This window comes from Melopsittacus undulatus, chromosome 4 (assembly GCF_012275295.1).
Source record: "Melopsittacus undulatus isolate bMelUnd1 chromosome 4, bMelUnd1.mat.Z, whole genome shotgun sequence".
Lineage (NCBI taxonomy): Eukaryota > Metazoa > Chordata > Aves > Psittaciformes > Psittaculidae > Melopsittacus > Melopsittacus undulatus.
Genome location: NC_047530.1, coordinates 102,297,969 through 102,314,820, shown reverse-complemented (window position 1 = coordinate 102,314,820; position 16,852 = coordinate 102,297,969).

The window sequence follows — 16,852 nt, the reverse complement described above, 5'->3', positions numbered from 1 at the left end:
TCTTTGCCATTCCATCTGCTTACTCAACCATCTTTTATACTGTGACAGCTACACCCTCACATAATAACCTGTTTTTATGCAGTGCATTCACCTTAGTGATTTAGCCAGCCTACTCACAGGCTTACAAACCTGAAAACAGTTTTAATGGGACACTGCCTACCAACTGCTTTTCTAGTCTGTTAGTAGCTTCCAAGATCTATAGCAAATGGTATAGATTTGCTATAGATATATATGGTGAAGAAGAATTTCAGTCTGAAATGGATTTTTCCCATTAAATTACAATGATTTGGAAAAGTATTTTCTCAGTGAAGCCACTTTTACAGTAGAGAGTTTCCATGTGCATTTCTGACATTGAAACTTTCCTAATGGACATTCAGTGCCCAGAGATAAAATAGAGTTTAATACTGAAAAAGTAAATAAGCTTTTAATCCAGAGAGCCCCTGTGATCACTGGCTCCAGTCATCTTAAGGCAACACATTTAAGTGACTGTCAGTTATGTGGGTTTCCACTGGAGGCTGGGGGAAGTCCCTCTCAATTCTTCCCCAGTTTGAATGGCCTGAAGCTTGTGCAGTTGCCTGATGCTGCAGAGATTGTAATTCTTTAACAAATTGTGGGCTGTGGCCCTATGCTCCAAGTGATCTTGATGCAGTCTTTTAATGAGCCCGTCTAATAAGCCTAAGTAGAGAATGTCCAAGAGCAGCTAATGCAGCTACTCCTGCTTGGGTCTGCCGTGCTGGGCTCCTCCTGAAGTTGCAGGGTATATTATGCAGTTCTCTGTGTTGTCATAGGATTTGTGTAAACAGCATGGCATGCTTCCATAGAAGAGTGGTTAGCTTTCATCTTGCAGCCCAGAAAGCCAACTGTATCCTGGGCTGCATCAAAAGGATCATGACCAGCAGGTCAAAGGAGGTGATCCTGCCCCTCTACTCTGCTCTTGTGACACCTCACTTATGTTGGTGTCCTCAACATAAAAAGGACATGGAACTGTTGGAATAAGTACAGAGGAGGCCATGGGGATGATCAGGGAACTGGAGCACCTCCTGTATGAAGACAGGCTGAGAAAGTTGGGGCTGTTCAGCTTGGAGAAAGCTGCGTGGAGACCTCATAGCAGCCTTCCAGTATCTGAAGGGGGGCTATAAGGATGTTGGGGAGGGACTCTTCACTAAGGACTATAGTGATAGGACAACGAGTGATGTGTTAAAACTTACACAGGGGAAGTTTAGATTGGATGTAAGGAAGAAATTCTTTACTGTTAGGGTGGTGAGGCACTGGAATGGGTTGCCCAAGGAGGTTATGAATGCTCCATGCCTGGCAGTGTTCACGACCAGGTTGGACAGAGCCTTGGGTGATATGGTTTAGTGTGAGGTGTCCCTGCCCATGGCATGGGGGTTGGAACTAGATGATCTTAAGGTCCTTTCCAACCTTAACTGTTCTATGATTCTATGATTCTATGTTTGCTTGATTACTTTTTCATTTCTTACTGACATTCCTCTCTCAAGCTAAATAACTTTTTATTATTTATTTTTTAATGAAAGACTATTTAGGTGCAAAACTTGTTCATTCCCTTTGAATTATTGGGTATAACTCTCAATCCAGAGACACATCATAGGGAAAAAAAGTGATGCTGATTGTGTAGGAGTTACTTAGGTAACCTATGATCCCATATAGTTACCTCTGTTAGTCCTCTGTTTTTAATCACTGTCAACTGCTGCATCTTCTAACTATCTTGCAAACTCCTTGGTTTCAAGACAGTCTCTTCCAGTGAGAATGTCAGGCCAAAAATGTTGAAATTTGGTCTTTGATCTAGGTATTCCAGTGATATAAAGAACAGCAATGTGTTGATAGAGGAAGTTAGACCAGTGTATATTGATTAAAGATCTGGGAAAACAGCACAACTGTATCTTTTTCTAGAGCTTGTACCCTAGAAAAATAAGTGATGTTGATTGTGTAAGAGTTACTTAGGAAACCCATGATCCTGTATAGTTACCTCTGTTTGTTCTCTGTTTTAAATCATTGTCAACTGTGTGAAAATACATGTGAAACCATCATGGTAAGGAAAGCATCTATTTGATCTTGATTTCAAATTGAGAATGTGGTTGTATCAGTGAAAGTGTCAGCAGAAATGCATTAAGGGAGCAAAATATAGTACATATCAGCCTGGCTTTGTCAGAATTTTGCTCTTAGCTTTTCTTACCTATGATGGTAAGGAAGCGCTGTGCTGAGCTAAGGAAGGAATGTACTGCACAGCACTTGTCTCTTGCACTATGAGATATAGAAATGGGATAATGTTGTAAGTGGTAAATATTTACTTAGTGCAAATTTGGGTTTTAATAATAAATAAACATTTCCTAGTTTGTTATGGTTAATATTCAAGTGTGTAATTAACATTTGGGCAGAGATTGTCAGTTTTTGAGGATATATGTAGTTCCCAATAACTATAGCATATCCCAAACTGCATGAACTCCATCCTTACTGTTAGCTATTTAAAGGGTGATTTATATTTCTTTGTACTTCTTGCAGAAAGTGTGTGAGGCTTTATAAATAAGGAATGTTACTCTCCATGCTAGAACGCAGCTACCATGCTGCTTGTGTTGAAATTGAATATTGAATTTGAATATTGAAAAATATTGAAAACTGCTATTGTGACTAACGCTGCAACCATCCTCTTTGCAATTTATTTTATGGGCTTTTTTTATGTTACATATTTCAGTAGCATAGCACAAATCAGAACACTCGGCAAGGATTAATGTGGGCCTAACACAGTGAATTAAAGAATAATCGGTAGTTTTAAAATATGATTCATCCACACAGAGCAAAACTCTGGATCTAAAAGGCTATCTGACCCAGTTGTTGGAATATCTCTAATTAGGATGTCTGTACTCGGACCATTTCATAGTGGTTTGTATCTGAGCTCTCTAGGGACCTGCACCTTGTAAGTGCATGATTTATGGAAGTTGTGATCACTGAATATCTGCTTCTTATGTAACTTCTAAATTCAAATGCCATTTTAAAAATACATGCATATTATCTTCTGCCATGTTACCTTAGAAAGGCATATTGCAGCAATAGAGAGCCCGAGCACAGGCCGCTGAGTCTAGCTAGGTAAATTACATACAAATAAGTGATCTTTTGACAGAGCTCTTGCTGGCACTGTACTTGGCCCCAGGACCATCCTGATAACACGTGCTGCTTTCCCTTCTGCTTGGTGCATCCTAGCTGTGCAGAAGGAGGACTTTGCTCTACTCACTGTAGATTAAGCATTTTGCTCTTCCCTGAGGCAAAGGGAGGAGAAAAGTGTTCACTTATGGATCAGAGTCTGCACCGATCCTGGGCTTTTCCAGGACACACTGTTCTGCTGCCAACTGTGACTCAGCTCTTTGTGGAGGGCTCAAACAATCCCTGCTTGCCAGCATTAGTTAATGGCCAATGTAGTGAGGTGGTCTCTCTGCATTCTCTAGACACCAAAGTAGTAGAAAAATGCATCTCTTTGGAAAGCTCTGGAGGCAGCATCTACTCCTGGTCCCTCAGGAGGTGAACTTTGCCAGGTATAGTCACTAAGTCAAGGCATCAAAACTGCGAGCAGTTGCAGGGAGGGGAACTTTGTACTTGTTCATGTTGATTTTCCTCACTGGAAATTTCAAACTTTTTCAGAAATTTGGAAAAAATGGTTAAATAACTTTTCATTTTCTTGGAAAGTCCCACGGTTTTGAAAGAGGGAGAAATGCCATCTTCCATTTTTAGAAAATGGGAAAGTGCTCTTTTGTGTAACTGGAAGCTGCCACATTCTAAGATATCAGTGGAGTTTTGGGCTTTAAACTCAACATTGCCAAGGAAAAAAACATTTTAACAAATATTTTTCAGCTTTTTGACGAAATATTTATTTTTGGAAGATGAGAGAATGAATGAAGCTGTTTCTTGTCTTTAGTCGTCATGTCTCGTTTGCAGATGTTTCTGTGCTGGTTTACATTGTTGCTCACCATCACTCAAAGAAATGCTTTTCACAGGGATTTTTCTATCACTTGGTAGGTTTGGTTTGATATTCTGGATGAATGTTATTGTTTCTGTACAGCAGAGAAGCCTGCGGCTGGCAATCCCCTTGCCTAAAAAGCAGTCCTTTCTTGTATTGCCTCCAGGCAGTTTAACTGTAGGACTATTAATAGGTAAAATATCAGCGGCAGTTTCCAGTGGCCACAAAGCACTTTATTTTCCATCACCACAAGATCTTTAAACAGTTATTAGCCAACTGGTACTCAGCAAGCAATACATTTTTTAACTACTCAATTACAGCCCAGTGGGCTTTCCAGGAACAGGTCTCCAGTTAAATTCTGTACATAGGTGTTTGCTGTGTGGTGACAAATTCAATTCACGGAATATTACTACTGATCAGTAGCTCTGTTTGTTCTGTGACAAAGGGGAATGACTGTATGTGCTCCTTCCCTCTCACCTTTGCAAGTGCTGGTTTAATCTGCAGCTCTTCAGATGTCAGTTATGGTAGAAATTAAACAGATCTGCTAATGGGAAACTTGTCTTTGTTGTCCAGCAGTTTAAGGTCAGCAGCGACGCAGTGTGCCTAATGTAACTTTCTGGTTTACATACTTGATGGTCAATAAGAGAGAATCAACAAATAAACTAATGGATTAAAGTTCTCTCAACCCAGCAGTGAGCTGACCTGACTTTCTAGCCTTTTCCAGCGGACTGATTGGATAAGTGCTGGAGTTACTAATTGCATGCCAGAGGAAGGGCATTGTTTCTTGATTTCAGGACATGTTCCTAGAATATGGAGAGAGCAGCAGTGTTCTCCAAGACACTGAGCACATGTTTCTGGTCATCATCAGCTCTCCTGGGGAATCTACTGAGTATTTAGATGCTTTGGAAGAAGGCTAGGAAAGACTTGAAGGCACTGCCTTTTCACAGCTTACTTTCTTCAGCTCCCTTCGGCTGGGGCTGTTCAGCCTGGAGAAGAGAAGGCTGCATGGAGACCTCATAGCAGCCTTCCAGTATCTGAAGGGGGACTGTAACAATGCTGGGGATGGACTATTCATTAGGAACTGTAGTGATAGTACAAGAGGTAATGGGTTAAAACTTAAACAGAGGAAGTTTAGATTGGATCTAAGGAAGAAGTTTTTTTTACCGTGAGTGTGGTCAGGCACTGGAATGGGTTGCCCAGGGAAGCTGTGAATGCTCCATCCCTGGCAGTGTTCAAGGCCAGGTTGGATGAAGCCTTGAGTGATACGGTTTAGTGTGAGGTGTCCCTGCCCATGGCAGGGGAGTTGGAACTGGATGATCTTAAAGTCCTTTCCAACCCTAACTATTCTGTGATTCTATGATTCTGCAGAGGAAGAGGTTTGACATTGCATTCCATGTTTATAGCACATGCCTTATAGGATATACTTTAAATCTTTTCCTTTTCCCAGTTTGTGATTTCCCCAGATTTGTATATCTGAATAAGTTTTTCTCCAACCAAAGTGCATTTGAGGGCACTGGTGTGTGGTTTTCAGTCCTCAGGGACTAAAGAATCCCAAACTCCATGTAAGAGTGACATTTCCAGGCACGTTTTTGTTCCTTCCTACTTGAAGAATGACACTAGCTAGTTCTAGATATGGATTGTCTATTAATTATAATAGTCTGCAATCACAGCTGCATTTGGGACAAAGCTGAAATGTACTTACTGAAAATGAAATATACCTTTAACTGAAAATGCTTTGGCAAATACCAAACCCAGGAAGCATATCAAGACTGCTGCATTTTTGTTGCACTTTGGGTTAGGTTTGTTAGTTAAGGTGTGTTCTTACTTGGCCTACCTGCATGACGCAGTCCTGCTGTTATGACACATCTGTAAAGGAAATATTAAATCATGGGGCTATGTCTGTAATAAAGAAAAGAAGGTAAACGATGAGAAGGACATCTGAGGTCAAAAATCACTTACTGCAAATCTGACACTGCAATAAAATCCCTTTGTCTTTTTGCATTCAGAGAGGTGATTTTCCTGGTTGTATACATTTGGAGTGAACCAAGAGGCTTCTCTTCATAGGCTGCACCCGGAGGCATGGTTGCAGGACTTGTGAGCATATACTGGCTGTAGCTGTGTTTTGAGATTATATCAGAATGTCCTGTTTCAACTGTCCCTGAAAGAGGGTGAGATCAGTACCTCCAAATCAGATCCAGGCAGCTCTGACGAAATTACCTTGTTACCTTAAACATTTCTCAGAATAACCTTTTGTTTTGCCTTTTAACTCCAGGTCATTGTGAGGTTGCTGGGTTAGGGAGAGGGTTTGCTTAAGGTCAGGCAGGCAGTGGAAGCTGAGTAAGGCACAGCCTGACCAGCTGCGGTAGCACCACTGGCTTGGTGCCAGTCCTGTGTGGTTCAGACAGTTCATCAGCCAAACTGCAGGCTGACCCATTCCTGACATTACAGGCAAGCAAGTTTTCTGTGTCTGTTGTCTTCTTCTCCATTAAGAAGCAGTGGAAATTGAACAGGGATCTGTCTGTCCTGGGTCTTTTCTGTTGAATTACAAACCTCACTTGAAGACCCTCAGGAGGTCTACAGAAGCTGAAGAGTGCCCTGATTTAGTCTCACACTGGGACTAGGAGCATGCATGGCATGTCTTTATGTTGTGGTTTAAATCCAGCCACGCAGTATCCCTCTCCCACCCCCCACCCCCCCTTCTTGCCCTCCCCTTACTCTCAGAGAGATGAGGAAGAGAATCAAAAGAATGCAACTCCCACGGGAACAGTCCAGTAACTAAGGTATAACACAAACCACGACTGCTACCACCAAGAATAATAATAATAATAATGATAGGGGGAATAACAAGGGAAGAGAATACAACACTCCACCACCTGCCAACTGATAAGTCACCTCACCCAGCCCGACTGAGCACTGACTGATACCTAGTCCAACCCCCCAGTGCACTAGCCCTTCCGGGTAACTCTTGGTTACATCCTGGGCATGACATGCTGTGGTATGGAATACCTCTTTGGTCAGTTTGGGTCAGGTGTCCTGTCTCTGCTTCCTCCCGACTTCCCCTCCTCCCTGGCAGAGCATGAGACTTAGAAAGTCCTTGGTTGGACTAAACATTTGAGCAGTAACTAAAACCATCGGTGTTATCAGCACTGTACCCAGGCTGAAAGTCAAAACCACAGCACTGCACCAGCTACTAAGGAGAAAAAAAGACTGCTACTGCTGAACCCAGGACACTTTACCAAGCTCATAATCCCAGTTGCTCTGAAGAAAGAGAAAAACCCAACATTTAGGCTGCTGAGCGGAAAGGAGAGATGTGGCACTAGAACAGGAGCTGTACATCCTAGGTCAGCTGCTTTTGGTGTTTGCCTCTCTTGGAATATGCTTTTTCTGTTTCTTTTGGACATGCACAAGCACAGTAAACCTTTGAAAAGTGATGTAGTTACTCCACCATCTGTCCCAAGTCCCACTAAATTCCTTTTTGGTTCCTAACAACCAAAAAATAAAAGCCAGTTTAAGGGTCAGGAAAGCAAATCTTGTCCTGAAAGCTGCTTTAATGCCTTCTCTGGGCTTCACTGGGTGTTGAAGTTTTCAGGGAGCACAGATGCCTCAGCAATAGCAGCCCCAGTAGATACCACAAGGCCTTTCTCACAAGAGGGTGGCAGTTGATGGAGAAAGGAGTTTGGCCCTTCTTCACCAGACTGGAAAGTACCATGTTTGAGATACAAAGTCAGGAAAGTGGCTCTGCTGTCTATGAAACAGGTTGTGGAAGAGCTCTGGTGTAACTGGAGCCTGAACTCAGTCAGCAGCGGTTCTTCTCTGGGCAGCTTTTGATCCTATTGTTGCCATCATATATTTATATATAAATCCCCCCTTCCAGTAAAATATCATCCTTTGGGTGTCTGTAATTAGCAGGTTGCTCTTATTTCTTTGGGAATTAGGGCTTAGAAGGATTAAGGCTTTAAATTCAGTGTCTTCTAGAGTTGGTCACCAAAATAAAGTTGAACTCTGCTTGATTAATAAGGAGCCCAGAAATTCAGGGCATGTGGATTTGTGAGCAACATTAAAATCAACCAATCTTGGCAAAGATGTCCACTGTTCCAGCACCACAGTCATCTCCAGGCAATCCTTAAGGCTGATTTGCAGAGGTTGCAAACCCCTTCACTGAAAACCTCTCTGGGAAAGCCCAGGTAATGCTGTACCTTGCAGGCTGCCCCAGCTCTGATCAAAGCAGTTCCGTGATTGTTCTTTCTGTTCTGCTGCACTATTTGTGTTGTGTTGCTCCACTTCCTTGTACCTAGGAAAAACTGATAGAAGAACATCTTAATCTTGACATTGTTAAGAAAAGCCAACAACTCTTGGGTGACCTCTTGGAAAATTATGCTCAACCTTCAGGTCACAATTACAAAGGAAATAGGATCTTGTTTCACTTTTGGGATGGAGTCCTGGGCATGGATATTATATGCTCATTTTCTGAGTTACAAAGCCCTGGAGCATAGCGTTGCTTTTAATGTTTGTGTATAAATAAGAGAGCTGCAATGGCAGAACTATAGCAAGAGAACTGTCATACTGTTGTTGAACAGACATAATATCTAATCTGATTGTTCCCCTGTGGTTACCTGAACCAGTTTGTTTTATGTCTGTGGTCAGTTCTAATTAATGGGGTGTAAAGTTAACTTTTTCTAGAGCCTTTCCTCACAACTGTTCCTTTTTTCTTTCTCCTTTCTTTTCTTGATCTATCTTAGGCTAAAGGATGTTAAATTTAAATTCTTATTCCTAAAACAAACTTTCACAGCAGCCGTTTAGCACTGCTATATCCTTCCTAGCAGGAAGACTAGCATTCCATGAGTTTCCTACTCACTCTCTGTACTGGGTTTGTACAGCCAAGTCAGGTCTGGTTCTGTGAGCTGGGTCTGTTCTCAGGCATCACTTGGCTGGATTTAGGCATAAGCATTGAGATAAGCCTGTGACCTGAGTCACTGGCAAATGTCTAAAGGTAGATGGGACAGTGCCATGTAGCTATAACAGAACCATGACACTCTGTAGGCTGATGGGAAACAGGATCCCCTCCAGAGCAGGCAGTTTGCTGGATGGAGAAGAGAGATATCAAGGATTTCTGAAGCCAGTGTTGCCAGATTGTTCTATTGCTTGTTTTCAACTGACTTTTCACGCAATCCTTTTTGGAAGTGCACATTTACATCCTGAAAGAGCTATCTTTACTGTATTTGCATTGAAACATTGAATACCTGAGATGAGTACAGAGTAATGTATCTGTCTCCTTACTAAAGATGTCATCTTCCGTCTTTGAAGGCTTGTATGGATTTTGACCTTTTGATAAATATTCTACAAGGCTACAGAATTTGCCTAAGCTTACTAGTAATTCCTTTATTTGATTTCTGATGCTAAATGGACATCCTGTTGCTGACTGTAAATCCTATTAACAAGAAACCTAGCCACATGCACCCCCCCCAAGGTCCCCCACAACTCACACCATGCCCAAATTTTCAAGCAGCTCCTGAATAATTCCTTAATTCCTTTAGCAATTTTATATCTGTTTCAGCAACCGTAGTTGCTCTTTCTCTCCAGCATATTAAAGCACTCATGTGGTGTCTTCTTGTCCACTGCATATTGGAACACTTCAGAGGGAGGACACAACCCTTTTGTTGTTACATGCGTTTTCAGCCAAATAAGAATAGTCATATGGGGACTTGGGCTCATTATGAATCTTGTTTACTGTATTCAGAAGATTATCAACAGACTCAAGGACTACAGCCACCCATGTGTGTGTGTGTGAACAAGTGCAATACAAGGACCATTGCCATGTTAAGAGCTTGTTGGGATGAAAATACAGAACAGAGATTAATTTTCTTCTCTGTGAAAATGTGGTCAAGGGAAGCAAGCCATAAGGGGTGAGTTTTGCTCACTTGTGAAAGGTTTATTACCACAAATAGGTTGCACTTTTCATCTAACAGGTATCAGAAGCGTTTTGTAGACCGTGTGAAATGTGCAGTTGTTTGCTTATCAGTTAAATGCAGCTGGTGTAGAGAAGGCAAATAGTAGCTGCTAAACAGCCCACAATGACAGTGTTTGGTGGTTTAGAGCAGGAAGTGAAGATGGTTAGTAACCCGCTGAAATTGCCAGATATCAGGGTAATTACAAAAAATAGTAAAAAATAGAAAATTAGCAAGCTAGTGCCCTTTATTTTCATTTCAGACTGTGGCTGCTTCAGGTGCTATGGGTGACAGAGTCCCTCCAGCTTATTTTCTGTATCCATGGTCAGTATTCTCCCTACTCATTTCAAATGTTTGTCCAGGTCACATTAATCTTGCTCCATCTAAAAAGCCTCAAAATAAGTTAAAGAGACAAAATATATACAAATGCCTTATTCTTCGTGATTGTGTTAACTAAACAGTAGTAAACAGTAGATACCCCTGCTCTCCCATCTCTGCAGCTCCTTCTTTCAGGTAATTTTATTCCTTTCAACATCTCAGCATTATATAATAATCTATGAAAGGATTTGGCCAGGATGCAAGCCTACAGCTTTGCGTCTTGCGAGCCAGCTGTAAGTTACAATAGGTGCTATAGAGGACTCTGAGATTCAAAGTGTCAATGTTCTGTTGCTTTTGCACTATAAGCAGCTGCTGGTGGTGGTTACTGTCAGAGCAAGGCTGTTGAAAGAGATGAACCTTTATTCTGCTCCAGTGAAGCTAGTGTTAAATTGTGCCAGATGGGAAAGTTATTTTATTCCAAAATTATTATTATTTCAAAATTATTACTTGCCTCAGCAAAGTAATTCCCTTTAAACTAGTATGAGAAATGGCTAAAATATCAGCAGTGTATGTAGATTCTGCAGAGATGTGTGGCAGGACCACCCAAGCATGATCAGACTATGGAACTTCATGAAAAGGCCTGGAATACTGAACAAATTGTTCCCTCCCTTGCCATGAAATCCAGCTTCCTGGAGGCTGAAACTGTGGAATGGAATCTGAAACTATTCACTATATGCTGTGTCGCTTGGCACCAGATGATAAACAAATGTGACCTGGTTGTATATGCCCCAGTAGGCACATTTGGATCTTGGACAACATGGTGAGCAAACAGGGAAAATATGTAGATTGTTTGGAAGGACGGTGCAGTTGATAGCAGGGAAAGGAAGATAAGTGAGCTCTTGTCATCAATGTTGGCTGGGTTTTTTGGCTGACACTGTACAAATGTGTTGCTAACCGATCTGCTGCTCTAAAATGCTTGAAATTAAGAAACAAAAGCCATCCAGAAGCCTGTCTAGCAAACAGTCATGGAACTGCAAGCTTTTTTGATGGGACTCATCTAATGGCCTTGGAGAGGGACCTCTACTAGAATAACTAGGTTAGAAGCTAAAGCATTTTCCTAATCTATTAATGGGTGTGACAAGGAAACTTGTTTCCTCAACTGCCAAAGAAAGTTGTGAAGTGGCTGAAGATCTCTCTTAGGATAAAAGCCTGAATAAATTTTCAGTTTAGTCCAGTGAAGGTTTATAGATACAGTAACTTCAAAACGTTTTTGGGTTTATTCCCCCCACTTTTCTCTACATTTTGGTAACTGTCATTGCAGGATTGAAGTTCAAGTTTATTTGCACTCTGCATCCCACATCTAGATATGCAATAAAATAGTTGCATTCTTTTTGTTTGCTAAAGATAGAAACCACTGGTGATGCTTCTATGGTGGCTAGCAGCCTACCCATCTGCAGTGGGATCAGTCAACTGAAGAAATAGCTATTATGTCTGTGAAATTCCTGAGTGCTGTGATTACTTTCAAGATAGGTGATATACCCAGAGAGAACCTGAAACTGCATTATTGGCCCTCAGCCAGGTAAATAGCACAAGTCTGGCTGGTTGTGAGCTGGGGGTGGAAGTCTGGGTACATCAGACAGTAAGGACTGCCACCCATTGAGGCATGGTGGCACACACATCATAAGTGAGATACAAAACCTCTTGGTGTAAACTGCTTTCCAGCTGGTTAACCTTTGAGTTTTAACATTTGCTGTGGGTACTTGTGGTTTGTTATTGTGGGTCAGTGGGTACGTAATAAATTGTGTATTAGAATCCTTAAATTTGCTGTCTTGATTTTCTGTGCATATGGGATTTCTCTTTCCCATACAGATAAAATAAATACAAGTTTTCTCAATTTACAGTTCATTCCCAGAAGCATCAGATGAGCCTACATATTTTTCTTTGGCTATTTCTGTTGTTACAGAAACATTCCCTTCTCCTGAAATGAGTACCAGACTGATGCGACCCTCTGCCATGACCTGCTCATGTCATCCTTTCTGCCTCAGTTTTTCTTAGTTTGTAAGTTAGTTTTGTAAAGGGAAGATTGAATCTTCCAGATTAACTAGTTACTGTTTTTCGAGTACTTTGAGGGATTCATTAAAAGGTGCTAGCACAGAAGCACTGCATATGAAGACAATGAGAAGTGCTCAGCATGCTCTTATCAGGTCTTATTAATCACCATGTAAATTTATAGTGCTGTGCAAACATTTCATAGTGATAAGGCCTCTGCTTTACTGACAGATCTCTGATTTAGTGCTCATTGAGGAACAGGAACTATATGTGTCACTTCCCATCATGCAGTGCTGCATCATTAGGACTTTGCTGAATGTACTTATGGAAAGACCGAATACAGTTTAAATATGCGAGATCTTCTCAAAACATATGTCAGGACCATGTTACTGATAAGTCTGTGTTATCTATTGTGGCTTAATTGTCTTTTTAATATAAGGTCAGTATGATACACATCATCAATGTCTGTTCCTTAGACATATTGATGGATGTTGCTGTGTTGCTTCCAGAAGAAAAATGCTGGTGTTTTCCAATTAGAGCAGGTGAGTGTAAGCAGACAAGCAGACTGTCTTGAAACAGGGTGGGATCCCTTCTAGTGATGCTTTCTGTCACAGTGCCTAGATGTCCAGAGAGATCCAGTCTGTGGGAAGAGGGTGTTAAATGTGGATGAAACCACATGCAAAGAAAATTTAGCAGGAGAGGAGGTACAGCCTGTTCAATGCGGGAAGCAGTCTGGGAAGGCTGGAGATGGGTTGCACTACAGAGCAGCTGTTTGCATTGTAGGTGAGCTTTGTACAGCAGAGTTTAAGCATCTCTCTTTAGAATTTAGAATGGGAACATATCCAGTGTAATTACTTTTAAAGAGCAGGCTAATACATTAGGTGGGTAATAGGTTCTCTTTGTAACAACAAAGTGGAGTGTATTGGAGAAAGGGGTGATCTCTCTGTTTCAGTGTGCAATGCAGCTTCTGACAGAGCTCAGGGCACTAGTCTCCTCCTTGAGTGCCTGGCTACAAGAATTGTTATTTATTTCTCTGAAGCCACTGGACTTGACCTTTGCAGAGCCACAGTAATACGCTACATGAAAGGGCTGCGGGGTCCAATCAATCAATACCTATTTTTTCCTCTATATATGTGAGTGACAGCTGCTCTTTGGATGGAGGTAACTTGGAAAGATTTGCTATTCAGAATTAGGTGAGGAGATTCACTCCTAACACAGGCTATGTACTTCTAGGATGTGTTTTTTATGTGTCGAGTGGCTGCTCTTGTGATACTATTTTGAGTTAAGTAGGGTTTTACCTTGTTCCTGTCTGGGACATTTAAACTAAGTGTCATGGATTTACAAAATAAAGAGATGAAGTTTGTATTTAAATTAGGATTAAGATGGGGAGTTTCTATACATGCTGTTTGTATCTGAGATTTTGACTGTGTTTACATTGTGTGATATATTGCCAATTCTGGCAGCTTATGCAATGTTTATCTCCTTGTGCTACTGAGTTGAGATCCCCCTGTAGAAAGGGTTGCACCCCTGGCGTGGCTTCACTCCTTTCAGGGCTGAGCAGCCAGAAGATGCACAAGGTGGGCATATCAAGTCAGACCTAGCCTTGCATCTCTGCAGCAGAATCAGTTGTGTGTCCTCTGATAACCAGCTACTGAGGATTCATTCTCAAGTTTTGATTTGAAATAGTGGAATCCCAGCATGAGGCATAAGGCATAATGCTTGACTGTAATTAATTCTGACCTGACAGTCCCAGAACCTGGTCCTTCTTTTTCACTATTGACCTGGCGTGGCAGTAGCGGAAGGAATTACAATGCTATGGCACTACTTGTTTGGGGACACGATGTATAGAATGTCAAGGATGGAAAATACCAGCTTGCTCTCTGGCTGGTACTTCTGAGATTTAGTTTGGATCTGACTCACTCTTTCATTGGCAATTTTTGTTGGAACTTCTTAATCCTTATTTGCATCTGCAGTGACTGTCAAACAAAGGCCACCCAGGTTAATGGTGTTTACCCTTTGCAAGTGAGAAGTGACCTATATTTAATGAACAAAATATTGTGCAAATGCATGTCACTGTACTAGCAGTATTGTGCTGCAACCTGTGTTGTTATCATCTCGACACCTCTACGGGTTCACTTCTGTCCTACTTTTTGCCAAGAACTCAGTGGCCTTCTGCCTCAGCATTGCAATGGCAAACTGCAAGAATGAAAGCATGTAGAAAACTCATGCCTCATTAGGGTTTATCCAAATGAGAGGAAGAACCAGGACAAAACCAAACTGTAATCTATGGGAAGACAAATATTGGTTTCTAAAGAGATTATGCATGTCCCCTGTAACTAACCTTCCTTTCCCTATGCTTCAATGACCAGCATTGAGTTGGACTTTCAGATAGAGAAATCAACGCAAGCATCTTCATGCCCTGCCAGCTGGAAAAGATCTGTCAGTATAGTGCATCTGAAATGAAGTCTATCAAGCTTCAGCCTGTGCTAAAATCTTTTGCAGTCACTGTATTTTCTGATACTGGCAATGTAAATAGTGTTTTGTAGAATAAATAGTGATGAGCCATAAGCAAGTTAGGAAAAATAAAAGTGAATATTTTTTATGCAAACTATTTAGGATGAACAACATGTGCTTTCTTAAGCAGCAGTACTTCTGGAGCTGAAACCTGTTCATATGTTGCTACCTTTTTTCGCAGATAGACCTTTCCACAGCTGCCTCTGGGGGCTGTTTTTCAGTTGTGTTTCATTTGTTTTCAGCAATAAACCATTTCTGGACTGTAGGAAGATAGTTATCCAGACTTGGATTGGTGATAGGACTTTGCCCATCCTGCAGTCACTGCTCACTGGCTGTCTGAGCCCCACTCAGCACAGTAATAACACATCCAGGAGATATGTATGCCCAGAAGCTCCATCCCACGGTGAGCAGGGAGGCAGCCTGGGAATTCCCAGGCACTTTTCACAGCTGCTGCAATCCTGTAGGGTTTGTTCCAAAGCAACATTTACTGCATAATCAGGAAGAAAACTGATCAACTTACCAAGGAAACCCAGCTCAATGCTTTCTGCACAACATAGCTGTGATAGGAGAGTGGTGACTATTAGCAAAAGAAAGGCAAAATAACAGGCTTTGGAGAAGAAGCTGGTGTGTTCATCTCATTTGGCAAGGACAAGAATCTGAACAGATAAAGCCACCTGGCAGATGTTGGAACTTGGGGTGTTAGTGCGAAGAGGGAAGGGGAAAGGGAGGCAAAGCAGCAAATAGGGGAGAAAAACCTGCTGGGTCATTATCTCAAATATCCCGGGGTGCACAAAACATTCAATAGATCAGCTCTGCTTTAGAAACTTGCGCCACTAAGAAATACTTTGAAGTGACAGATCTGTGGTCCGCCTACATCACACAATTCTGTCAAGAGGGTGCCCTCTATTGTACATAATGGTCAAACTCATGCGGTTGCAATGGACTGCTTTTCTTCAGGCTGTCAGGGTGGGTGATGTCTTCTATAATTTCAGCTTTTAAACAGCTTCACTATTCTCAGTTACAAATAGGTATGGACTGAGTTTACACCTAGAGGAACCTTGGAAAGGGGCATCTGTGTGTGTCTCAAAACTGTGGCTGTAATCTATCCATGCTCTAGCTGTGCATTACATTTATAACTGTGATTTCAGAGAGAATAGATAGCTTAAAATCCTTAATAGAATTATTCAGGAAGTTTCCTCTCTACAAATAATAGTAAAAATTCTATAATGTGTTTATGCTGCAGTACGTGCAGAGAGATGTGTATACCCACTGTGTTCATTATTAGGAAGTAACGGCTGTAGTTATTCTTTTCTTTCACATTTAGAGTCCTGGAGGTTTCATGGAAAAGGCTTGGGAATGTTTCTTACAGTTTCAAGAGTTTTGTTCAATATTGGTTTAATAATTACTAAATTGGGAAATTGAGAAATTGTTTCATGCCCTCATTTTTTTCCTGCTCTTTAGAAATCATGGTTTCCATTTCTAGTGTTTTCTTCTTGCTGTTTAAGAGCTGTTGTTACTCAGATACAGAGCTAACATCTGGACCCTTGTTGCGTCTGACACCAGCTATGTCTTCAAACAAGTGTAAATCTCATTAGCTTGTTTTCCAGCATCAGATGTTCAGATGTACTCAATTTGCATCCACACCATGCAGCTATCGTACATGCACTGAGTCTGTGCAGTCAGCAAGACATCCTACTCCTAACAGTGATGTATGGTACTTAACCCAACCAATCAATACTGACAGTGCTGAGAAGAAGGAAAGAAATATCAGGTAAGTAATTCTGAGGACCTTCTAACTACTGCTACATAAAAAGCATCATTTTCTGCCTGACATGCTGGGTTAGTTTTCATCTTATTCAAAGGCTTCACAGATAAGCTAGGACCTTGCAAGACCAGGCCTGTAGCAGAGTTTGGTACCACACTGAGACTGATGGGAAAGGGGAAACCTGAAGGTAAATTTGGTATTGAGAAATGCTGATTTTGCGTATTTCCATGCTCCTTACAGAAACAACTGTGTCGTTGGCATCACAACTTTTTGAAAGGGGGCAAAGGTAGAATA